The 13,317-nt window shown below is 36.9% G+C and overlaps 1 protein-coding gene across 2 annotated transcripts in view; it reads right to left on the reverse strand.

Annotated features, from left to right (window-relative positions):
- The window catches only part of LOC125240591 (extracellular sulfatase SULF-1 homolog), a 105,649-nt gene that overhangs the window by 53,700 nt on the left and 38,632 nt on the right, over nucleotides 1-13,317 (reverse strand). The gene's annotated exons all lie outside the window — the stretch shown is intronic.

The following is a 13,317-nucleotide window of genomic DNA, read 5'->3' on the forward strand; positions in this document are numbered from 1 at the left end:
ACCCATATTCATTTTTAAATACCTATCCAACAATATATCACACGTTGGGGTTGGAATGAAAAAAAATATCAGCTCCCACTTTACATGTAGGGGGGGTACCCTAATAAAACATTTTTTTCAATTTTTTATTTGTGCACTTTGTTGGCGTGATTAATATACATATTGGTACCAAATTTCAGCTTTCTAGTGCTAACGGTTACTGAGATTATCCGCGGACGGACGGACGGACGGACGGACGGACAGACAGACATGGCGAAACTATAAGGGTTCCTAGTTGACTACGGAACCCTAAAAAAGAACATAAAAATATAAACAATTTAAACCAAAAAACCGCTCCCAGCCGCTCCCGATGCAAAAAAGCCCATAACGGCTCTCTGCCACGACATTGGTCTAAGCGCGACAGCGGTAAGCGGCGGCCATACATTGGAGCGAGACACAGCGATGGGACCACGTATGGCTGCCGCTCACCGCTGTCGCGCTTTGACCAATGTCGTGGCCAGGCCGTAACGCTTAGGTACCTACTGCATTCCCGCGTTGGATTACGATGGAAAGTTTTTGCACCAGGAACGACTCGGAGCGGGGGTCCTCTCCTTTTTAGGGTTCCGTAGTCAACTAGGAACCCTTATAGTTTCGCCATGTCTGTCTGTCCGTCCGTCCGTCCGTCCGTCCGTCCGTCCGTCCGTCCGTCCGTCCGTCCGTCCGTCCGTCCGTCCGTCCGTCCGTCCGTCCGTCCGTCCGCGGATAATCTCAGTAACCGTTAGCACTAGAAAGCTGAAATTTGGTACCAATATGTATATCAATCACGCCAACAAAGTGCAAAAATAAAAAGTGGAAAAAAATGTTTCGTTAGGGCACCCCCCCCTACATGTAAAGTGGGGGCTGATATTTTTTTTCATTCCAACCCCAACGTGTGATATATCGTTAGATAGGTATTAAAAAATGAATAAGGGTTTACTAATATCGTTTTTTGATAATATTAATAGTTTCGGAAATAATCGCTCCTAAAGGAAAAAAAAAGTGCGTCCCCCCCCTCTAACTTTTGAACCATATGTTTAAAAAATATGAAAAAATCACAAAAGTAGAACTTTATGAATACTTTCTAGGAAAATTGTTTTGAACTTGATAGGTTCAGTAGTTTTTGAGAAAAATACGGAAAACTACGGAACCCTACACTGATTTTTGTCTTAGTCGACGGCCCAGTTCGCGCACGAAACGCTTCGCACTGCACCCCAGCAACTATTTACCTTATCTTTTTAATCTACGTAGGTATATGTAGCTATGTAGGAAAAAGTGTTTCGCTCGTAGGCCCCCAAATATGGCGGCATTTAACGATCCTCAACCAAAGCATCATTCACCGGCGGCTTTTAACAGAATTGCCCCGACCGGAGTAATGGCCAGTTTGGAAATAAATAGCGCTTCACCCTGCGCGCAGCGACTACCGCTAATAAATTTCAAACACAAATCGAAATGGTCCTTGAAAAATCGCACATGTTTGTTTACACAGGGCCTTTACTTATAATTATCAACTTCTGACTATTCAATATGTTACTAGTAGAGATGGGCCGAATATGGACTTTGCGAATACGAATATTCGGTTCAGCTCTTACCGAACCGAACATTCGGCTGAATATTCGGTTAGCCCTTTTTTAAAGGGGATATTCATTAAAACGATTAAATGATTGATAATCGTTACATATGTTACTACATCTATGTTTTTATGATTTAGTGGATAACTAAAACTTAATTAAAACAACTTAAACAACTCTGAACTCTTCTCAACTCTTACGGTTTTGTAATTTTTTTACAAAACAATTGTATTTATATTTGGACGCATAGGTTTCTTTCTTTTTAGCAGTTCCTTAAAAAGCTACTAAAATAGGAGCTTATTATCCAATGGAATATGTAATGCCGAATATGCCGAATACCGAATATTTACCGATTATTCGGACCATCTCTAGACTAGTAGTACTTAATATACATATACCCACTACCAGTGGCCCGTTTCTCGAAAGGTACAAGCCTCGTATTACAAGTGTGTTTCCATGACAACCCATACGATTTGACAGTTCGCGCACTTGTAATACAAGGTTTGTACCTTTCGAGAAACGGGCCCCAGACATATAATTTTAGTAATAGAAAAGGAAACAAGTGGAAATACTAATAAGGTGCATTAGGGTAATTCCGAATGACAGAAATGCTCTGGTAATTCCGAAAGGGGAATCTTGATTTCCATCATGGAAATAATGGTGATTTTTGTGCGACTTTCGGAATTACCCTAATGCTCCTTACATATAAAGTACCAATTTCTCTTCGTATTTCAAAAATAGGATTCGAGTGATAAATTCGCTTGCTCGAATTACTAAAATCAGCAGCCATGGGTAATGGCTTATGGCTTCGCAAACGTCAAACAAAGTTACACAGGAAACTACATAATGATTGAAAGTATGTATATTTTTATGTTTTAAGGTACAGAGGGGCAAATCTCGACTGGGGCTCAATTGTAACTAATCCATTTTTTTAACCACCGCTCTTAAATCTCAAGGAAGGTGGTTCTCAATTCGTCTGTATTTTTAACCGCCGCCTCAAATCTCTCAAGGAAGGTGGTTCTCAATTCGTCTGTATGGTTTTTTTTTATGTTTGTTCCACGATATCTTCGTCGTTACTGGACCGATTTTGATTTTTTTTTTATTGAATGTATATGCAATATATACATACAGATTGGTCCCCTTTTTATCAGAACCCAGTTCTGATGATGGGATCCTGGAGAAATTGAGGGAACTCCTCAAATCTGAACGGCACACTTATAGTGACTTTGGTATTTTTATAAGAACAGCATGCACTTACGTCCAGAACAGTGATATTTGGTGCAGTGGAACTGCTGATGAAGATCAGAACGGAACTCCTCAAATCTGAACGGCACACTTATAGTGACTTTGGTATTTTTATAAGAACAGCATGCACTTACGTCTAGAACAGTGATATTTGGTGCAGTGTAACTGCTGATGAAGTTCAGAACGGAACTACTTAAATCTGAACGGCAGGCTTATAATGACTTTGGTATTTTTATAAGGACAGCTTGCGTTTACGTTCAGAACAGTGAAATTTGGTGCAGTGGAACTTCTGGTGATGATCAGAACGGAACTCCTCAAATCTGAACGGCACACTTATTAGTGACTTTGGTATTTTTATAGGAACAGCATGCATTTAAGTTCAGAATAGTTACATTTATTTGTTAGGAGATTTCTGTTCTTTGTTATGCTTACATATTGAGTTTTCAAATTTTGTCAAGCTCGATTTCTTATAATCAGATATCGGATTCAAGAGGAATTGAGGAAACTCTTCAAACCTTAACGATGCACCTACGTATATTTATTTGTGTTTCCATCAAATAATCAAATATTTACAGTTTTAAAAAATACCTACACATTTCTACATAATTCCAACGGATTACCATTATCTTGCATAATATTTTTTGTCATATTTTACCTTCGCATAACAACGCTTGGCAGAATCCTTTTTTCGCAGAATGACTTTTTGCATAAATTTCTTGGCATACTATCATTTTGCAGAATTATCTAAAGCAGAGTAATACAATGGCATAATGGTAAATCGTATAACAGTCGTATAATCGATTTATTGTTTTGTCGAAAATTGTGTCGCACTCTATTGACTTGACATTCTGTCATTTCGCACAATTGTCTTAGGCAGAATAATACATTGGCATAATGTTGATGCGCAGAATAATGTCACTTATCTTTATTTTTTACACTAAAAATGGTTTTCTGGTTAACTGACTGTCAACCTAACACGCTCCTCCTCGCTTCGCTCGTCGTCGCACCTAAACCGACTCTGTGACATATAAGATTTCTGTGTCATGTGAGTATTTTGTCTGGATAGGGATTCTAACCTAATCTACATTTCTGCCAATTTCAGCATTTTGCATTTCTTTGAGTAACTAAATAGTGGCGGAAAGTGGATGCATAAAGCAGCAGACCGGGCTCTGTGGCGTACCTTGGGAGAGGCCTATGTCCAGCAGTGGACTGCAGCGGGCTGATGATGATGATAGTGGCATACGCGTGATTGCTTATCAGCCTAATAACATAACACTGTCAACCTAACACGCTCCTCCTCGCTTCGCTCGTCGTCGCACCTAAACCAACTCTGTGACATAATATATACGATTTCTGTGTCGTGTAAGTATTTTATCTGGATGGAGGTTCTAACCTAATGTACAACTGACAAAATAAATTCGGCGGAACGTCTATTCGGTGCAAAATTACAGTCAGCAACATGAGTATTATGCGACATAAAATGCTGCAAAATGAAAGTCGACGATATTAGCAGTATGCTATTACTAATTCGGTGAAATGTAACCTAATTCGGTGAAATGTAACGTATACTATATACAATTCTGCTATATTAAAATCGACAATATTAGTATTCTGCTATCCAGAATTCTGCCAAACGAATGATATGCGATATGACAGTTATGCTATCTGTACAATTATGCAAAAGTATCATTCGCGTAAAAAAAATTCTGCGAAAGCTGCTATGCCAAATGTATTTCGGACAATCGATATTCTGCAAGATAAAGGGAACCCAATTCCAACATTCGCAAGTACCTTTCACCAGAAGCCCAAAAGCGACGGTTTATTTTTTCTTAAAAATTATTACTATGAATATGATGTTGATTTCTACATGTATCCACTGAACACGCCTACCATATATAACCGGTGGACACTCTATTTAATAATGCAAATATTGTAAAACGTGAAAAAAATGGACCAGTTACATTTGCCCCCCTAGTCGGGATTTGGCCCGCTGTACCTTACATGGTTTAGTTAGGGTTTTTAAATCTAACCGAATCTCAACCAAAGGTGTGGCGTGGCCTTATCTAAACGAGCGTCAATTTTTCTTGATCGTCTGTTTTTTCTTAGACTATTTATCTCATACGAAGTTATATGTTTGGTTTAGGGTGTAGGTACGGTCAACCAATTTGAATCCTAGGCCACTCTAAAACCCTGTCTCATTTAAACCATGTTCTATTTGCTATAAGAAGTCACATTGACGTTTACTGTGCAAAGGTTCTACAGTGGCCTAGGATTCAAATTGGTTGACGCTACACCGAGCAATGTGGACGGCACGCGCCTGCAGCCGTCATCTATCGTGTCAGTGCCCCTATCAATTACGGCGGTACTCCAACGCCGATATAAATCACGATCAGTGCAATTGTTCGCAGCGCCGAACAATCCGCCACCGAGACGACACTGCACCATTACACCCAATAAAATATTACTAGCTTTTCTCCGTAGGTACCTATTATATTAGGCATTATAAATAATAATAATAAATAATAAATAAATAAATATTATAGGACATTCTTACACAGATTGACTGAGGCCCACGGTAAGCTCAAGAAGGCTTGTGTTGGTCAGATAACGATATAAATAACATATAAATACTTATATACATAGAAAACATCTATGACTCGGGAACAAATATCTGTGTTCATCACACAAATAAATGCCCTTACCGGGATTCGAACCCGGGACCGCGGCGCAGCAGGCAGGGTCGCTACCGACTGCGCCAGACCGGTCGTCAGGTACCATTGAGGTAACATATTAATTCGATGGTATTAGGTATATGTATTGTATATAATATATGATCAAACGAGCTTCCCAAGCGAAGTTCGATCGATATTATATGACTCGCTTCATTGGAAATATAATATATGTGTTGTGGAAAATCATAATCCTAGTAAAATTTTCACTATATATATGCTCACTTTGTATGCTACCATGTGAAATCTTATAGAATCAAATTATTTCCGACTGCCGCCGCTAACATTAATATTGGCCATACCCATAAGTCCACAAGTTTACATGTATTTGTGACAATCAGCGTCACTCGTTCACCCACGTTGCCAATAGCTGTATCGGTACCTATGGCTCACTGCTATGGCGTTTTCACGCTTGAGAAGAAAAAACGAGCGCCCGATGCACCGCGTGGATCTAATTTGTAAACCATGGTGCTGGTACAGTCACCATCAAATGTATCGGAGCTGCCAGAGCTCTCCCCAATGAGTAGTGTTTTTTCCGATATTTTTGAGAGCGACGATAGGAACGGTGTGTGCGTGTGGATTGAGTGAGCACCTTCCGAAAATAAAAAAAATATGCTGATCATTTAGTAAAAGTTCTAAAACAATTGTAAAACGAATCTCTGAATTTGTAAAAAGATAAATCAAAAGATACAGTCATTAACATGTGCTCACTCAGTTCTCACAAACTACCAACGAAACCAGTGAATGTATTCATTTAACATATAATATTTATATACTAACATTTAGTAAAAAATATGCCAACTTACCTCTATAAATTTTAGATCACCTAGTGACGTATTTAATTTTTTACAAATAGTTTCTTATGCTCACTCAATCCTCACACTTTTGAAAAGCCGAATTTTGATGAAAAACTTAAGATTTAGACCGCTATTATATGTGTATAGTTTAGTAAAAGTGAAATGGGTGGGTGTTTTGTAAAACACAAAACGAACCACTAACGTGTCAGGTTTTGTTATAATAAATTTTTGTGAGTGCTCACTCAGTCCACACGTTTTGAGAAAGTTAAAAATGTAAATATCTTAAGATTTGTAGCACCACAGACATTCGAAAGTACTTCAACATTTAGTAAAAATTTTTACTAAATATTTTATATTCGTTGTCTGGTTTTAAAAACTATTATAAAAAATAAATTTATTATAAAAAAACCTGACACGTTATGTCGACTTTTAGTGGATATTTACAAAAATTTTACTAAATGTTTCACTTTTACTAATGTCTATACACTACAAATCTTAAAAATCTTACATTTTTAACTTTCATCAAAACGTGTGGAATTGAGGCAAAAATTTATTATAAAAAAACCTGACACGTTAGTGGTTCGTTTTGTGTTTTACAAAACACCCACCCATTTCACTTTTACTAAACTATACACATATAATAGCGGTCAAAATCTTATGTTTTTCATCAAAATTCGGCTTTTCAAAAGTGTGAGGATTGAGTGAGCATAAGAAACTATTTGTAAAAAATTAAATACGTCACTAGGTGATCTAAAATTTATAGAGGTAAGTTGGCATATTTTTTACTAAATGTTAGTATATAAATATTATATGTTAAATGAATACATTCACTGTTTTCGTTGGTAGTTTGTGAGAACTGAGTGAGCACATGTTAATGACTGTATCTTTTGATTTATCTTTTTACAAATTCAGAGATTCGTTTTACATTTGTTTTAGAACTTTTACTAAATGATCAGCATATTTTTTTTATTTTCGGAAGGTGCTCACTCAATCCACACGCACACGGAACGGTCGCTAAACATCAAAGCGACGCTATATCGCAGTCAGAATGAATGATAATTGATAATTGAATTGATAATTTGAAACATTCCGCAGAGAGAGTGCATTTCATTATTATAATAAATTATACTACTTAATGCGTGTAAAAAAGTCCTCCGCACCTGAGTAACCGCTGAAGACGCCGCCGCGCGTACGCCGCTTCGGTGATACGGAACATTCAATTCAACCACGATTGGCATTTCCAGAATGCGTGAGTTATCATCGCATAGATCGCTAAGCAGTATTTTCCGAAACTTGGGTTAAATAGGCGTACCTGTTACCTAGCTAAGTACAACCTGTTTTTATTGATTTCCGTTAATTTTAAGGGAAGGTTGATTAAGTCAAGTACAATTGATATTATTACAAGTCTTACTGTTACTGCGTTATTATTATAAAACTATTATTAAAACTTTACCAATTACTTCCTAATATTATTATTTTGACATTGCCGTCAGATACTTTAATTATATAATAATTATATTAGGTAGGTACATTATAGTTAAGTTATTGTTGTCTGACCCTTATCAATGCGACCTTGGGAACAAATAAAATCTTATACATATTTTTATATACGTTTTTAGGGTTCTTTACCAAAAAGGTACAACAGGAACCCCTATGGTGCGACTCTGTTCGTCTGTCTGTCCGTCTGTCACATTGTTAAATATCTCGAGAACTACTTATGCTATCGATATGAAATTTGGAATAGTTATAAACATTGTGAAATGTGAACCTCTACAAGTTGAAAGTATTTTTTTTTTTTTTTTAATTAATTAATATAAATAATAGAAAATGGCCAGAATGAAAGGGGGGGCAAACTGAAAATTTCAAGTAACTAGGTCAAGTGGGGTATCGTTAGAAAGAGCTCAAATTGTATATACCTATCAAAACTATTTTTTATAATTTTGTGGTTGTGGAAAAAAAATGTTTTTTGAAGGAAAATGTAAAAAAAAATACCGTTCCCCCCCTTATCTCCGAAGTTTACCAACATAAATTTATGAAATTTTCACCAAACATGGCTATTATAATGAATATTACAGGAAAAATAAAATCGTATACGTATCTTGAAAACTTTTTTTTTATTTATAAAAAAACCTTTCAGATTTACATTTTCAATTTCAACACCCTTGCGGGTGTTTATTGTACCTGTATTTTTTAACAAAATAACAATGAAATTACCTGCTTTCAAATAGAGGCAAAATGGTTAAAATCGGTTCACGCAATAAACAATTATTCCATAAAAATCATCTTCCATACTAGCTCGCGTGCATTAGTTTACTCAATTTGCCGATAGATGTCGCTGTACGTTGAACGCTCATTTCCTACATCGCGTTTTTCCTGATATAATGAGGTCGGTTCAGGAGCGTCCTTGCGACATGTCGTAAGTCGTAAACTATTGAAGTCGAATAGTCTTGATTTTATTTGGACGTTGTCTAACAATAAAATTGTGTATTAAAATATTACTTATGAAATAAAACTATGGAAACGGATTAAATCGCGTATAATGAATTTAAAATACATCCCGACGTTTCGAACTCTTTACAGCGTTCGTGGTCAACGGGTGACTGAGGAAAAATTAAAATGTGCAAAAGCTACCCACTTACAAGAAATATTAACCAACCATGACCACAAATAATATAGATTATTAAGGCAGGTTCACACACTATTAATAAAGCTAGTTATACAATATTCAAAAAATTTTACCATTACTCTGTTAAAAAATAATTAACCAATTAATCTACACAAAATTGACAAAGAAACAAACTGCAAATGTCCAACACCATACAACACAAATGCCTCACAGCCTTCGTCGTGCTTGTTCCATTATCAGATGTACTACTGGATCCCAAGCCGGTGGTAAAGTAAAGCCATCCTCTCTATTAAAGTTTGGATATTTCTTGATCTCAATGGCCTCTCGCAACATTCTGGGTATATATCGCTTCTCCTTAGCGAGAACCAGAGGCTTGTCAAACTTTATAGCATGATTGACTTTATCCATGACATGTTCAGAGACTGCAGACCTTTGCCGACGGTGCTTGACATCCGCTATGTGTTCCTTAGTTCCTCATTATACGCGATTTAATCCGTTTCCATAGTTTTATTTCATGAGTAACTATCGCGGTAACTGAAGACAATATTAAAATATTACTTGTTATGTGGGAAATTGAGTCTTGAGGGATTTAGTCAAATCTGTAGAGTTCTATGAATAACATTTTGATGATTTAACTATTGAAAGTTTGTACGGAACCCTCGGTGAGCGAGTCCGACTCGCACTTGACCGGTTTTTTTTAACTACTAAGTATATGTAAATAAGACACCAAAGAAAACTGGTACATGTCTGTAAACGTTGTTATTCATAATAATGAATTACCCAAACCGTTTTGAACAGTGCATTTGTTTCCACAAGGCGTAATTACGAAGTTGTTTGTAATTATCTTTGAAGCCTTGATTCCGTGTGGCGTTGTATCGCTCGCCTGTAGGGAGCCTTTAATAAATTACAACCTTATAGAGGAAAGGCACGTATGATTCTCCGTACAAACGTAGTGCTCATTTTCCTCCATAGATATTGTGGAAAATATTACAACACAGTAATTAATCCACGGTGGTACTCATGTTATTATATCGCTACTGCTGCGACATGTTTCGGGCCAAATAATAACGTGAGTACAACCGTAGATTCATTAAATATTTGAATTTGTCTCACGAAAGTTGAACGTCTAGTTTGATGTGTTTAGTTCATTAGTTAGGATTCATTCGAAAGTTATACATAGAGTAAGTAAGTATTATAGATAGATAAAGAGCATTAAATAATTAAATTAAGTTAACTAACTATTCTGGCTCAATGATCCATTAAGTGAATCTTGGCCTCCGAAATGAAAGATCGCCACCTGTCCCGATCCTGCGCAACCTCTTTCCAGTCACTGTGTCACTGATTTGAAGCTGACGCAGATCCGCTACCAGTCTACCACACTGTCAACCCACAGCGATACATGGGTCGACCCACCGGACGGCCACCAGCCGACCCAACAACGCTCTCTTGACAGCACGATCGTTTCCCATTCTTAAGTAAGTGACCGAACCAGCGAAGTCTGTGGGCTTATTGGGTTCTGCCACTAACTCCTCGATTTCGGCATTTTTCCGAATCCTCCTGTGAGCTGTGCCATATTCGCTCCCAATTTGTACAATAAAGTACGGAATTTGAAAACCGAAAAAGAATTCCACAAATTAAGTAAAAAGATCCATAAAGCGAAACGAGGACTTGGTTTGTATGAAAAACTGGGTTTGGGGTAGGTGTCCCCTTTCGTCTTAATAAATTACAAGTTAATCACCCATTGGAAAGTTGGCGCGATTCGCACTCGCGGCTCCTTATGTAAATCTCCCTAATGATCCCCGCTTAACTTATTCTTGCCAACTTTCTCGCCGAAAACATTCAAGCTGTATTCAGCGTAACAAACGGTTATAAATCAAAAACATTCGGGATATGGCGCGAGTTGAACCTCATTTCCGACCTTTTCAACATCGCGCCGGTAATGGAATTGGAGGGATGCAGCCCTCAACAATTCCAATAAAGACCTTCTTTCGCACAAATCAACAAAATATACAAGGAAATTTTGCGTGGGATGCTAAATAAACTGACCATTCTAATAATAAAATTCGGTTTGTGTAAGTATATCACATTAGTCAAATATTGATATTTGATAATGTTACGTATTTTTGATCTTTTTTCGTGTAAGCTCTTCAAATTATTTTAAGCTGATCGGATTATTTAATCATGAAATGTCATGTCCAGGGATCCCTTTCCCCAGATATTTGGCAGAAGCTCACTTGACGACCTTGAGCTTATGAGAAGGGTGAACACAAGGGAGGCTAAAAATAAACTAGACGCCTTCCAAATCATTCGTGACAATTCGAACTTGTTAGCATCTAACCGATATTAGATATTTAACGGAATTATACACGAATCACCTAAATAAGTTAGCTGTCATTTACAATGCCTACACAGCCATCTCGCTCGCACTATTATAGGGTGCTTTAAGCTAGGAACATACTACGCGGACGTCCGTCGTAAATCGACCGCGGACGGGGATCTGGACAATGAATATACACTTAACCGTGCAAACTATTGGTCGACGGACGTGGACGTGGCCTTGAGCGCATGGACGTCCGATCGAAATCTGGCTCGCTGGATGTTTTGTTCCGTGCACACTGATCGGTCGCGGTCGCGGTCGCGGTCGATTTACGACGGACGTCCGCGTAGTATGTTCCTAGCTTCAAGAGTCATACCGGAAAAAACAAAAGAGCTTAGAACCGTCAAAACGGTTATCTTATATGGCATTCATATGAAAACGTAGATAGGTACATGTCTAGTATAATGACGTTACGGCGCACGATTTTTTTTCGAGTTAAGAATTCGTGTTAAAAATGGCGTCATTTTATCTAATAATTATCTGGTGCTCTATTTATATAGTTAATGGTGAAATAATTTATTATAAATTCAGAAAAAATCCTTACTCAATGATATTGTGATATTACTTATGATTTCCAATATATGTACCTATTTACAATGGACTTATTTCCAATGTCAGTTTGATGTTAAGTGCAAAATCGCATTGGCCTGCCTGGCGATATTTTACTACCTACTTAAATGTATATTGCTAGTATTGCTATTGCTACCTCGATTAATTCTTCCTCTCATGGGCAAGGAAAAGGAAATTTTAAATAGGTAACTTTTTGATATTTTACCGACACTTGTAACTTGTCCCCCGCTTTATGCCTTTGCCTTAAACTTATATCTTTAAGTCTTGAAAGTTTTATTCGTTCGTTTCGTACATAATTCGTGTTTTCGATGTATCTTAGGCTACTTGACCCTTTCTTAAAGTTTGTCTTATATTATTACTTACCAATTAACCGAAAAAAATATCACTATATTTTATTATGACTTATTAACCGCAAAAAATATTTTTAAAGAATACTTTTACGTAATCAGGCAAACACAACATCAGCCATGTCAGCTATAGATTTTCTGTGAATGAAGTCATTCAGTGCGAAAACAACACTTTCTGACACTTTAAGTACGAGGCATAAAGGTAGGCATTAAGTCAGTGATTGATTTGACATGAATTTTATTCTAACGTCACTACACGGCCGACAGCGTTTTCGGTGGCCAAAATTAAAAAAAAAATACTCACATTTTTTAATTAAAAAATACGTAGTCATAGTACACATTTAATACCCAAAATCATTAAATATTGGTTTCTTATGTCAAATATTACAGAAGACAATCATTTATTGTACCAAATTAGATAGGTATGAGTCTATAGTGACTATAGTAGCCTATGATTTATAGGAAACATGCTGCCATCGGTTTCAGACGTTTCAGTAGGTATATTACTATCTATGTTTTTAGCTCTAGACATGAGCAGTCTGGGGCCATTCATTTTAAAACAAACAACACTCAGTGAAACATTTATCGCAAGCAGCCTATGGGTATTGTTTATGATAAAATTCTGGCATCTTCTGGCATACAATCCCATTACTGGTTCATTATGAAGATAGGTCATTAAATTTGTTTCCTTTCTAAGAATTCGTACTCGTAGCGTTACTTAAGTAGGTAGTCAATATTTATTTAAAAGTACAAATGGCGGTCTTAAAGCCTTAAGGCCATGCCAGTCAACCATAGCCACTAGGCAAAACAAAAATTCACAAATGTACTGCAATGAAATAAATAAGAGCAAATATGTATAACATATAGGTCTTATAAAGAAATGGCCTTTCGAACGAACGAAAACGAACAATATGTAGTAGGTACATAATGAGTATAGTTATTAACACAATCGCATCGCAAAGATAATCTAATAAATTAGCAAGCTTCTGTAGTTTAATATAATCGCCGATCGCAGTGCAAAAAAATAAATCGCAATGGGC

This window comes from Leguminivora glycinivorella, chromosome Z (assembly GCF_023078275.1).
Source record: "Leguminivora glycinivorella isolate SPB_JAAS2020 chromosome Z, LegGlyc_1.1, whole genome shotgun sequence".
NCBI classification, from domain to species: domain Eukaryota; kingdom Metazoa; phylum Arthropoda; class Insecta; order Lepidoptera; family Tortricidae; genus Leguminivora; species Leguminivora glycinivorella.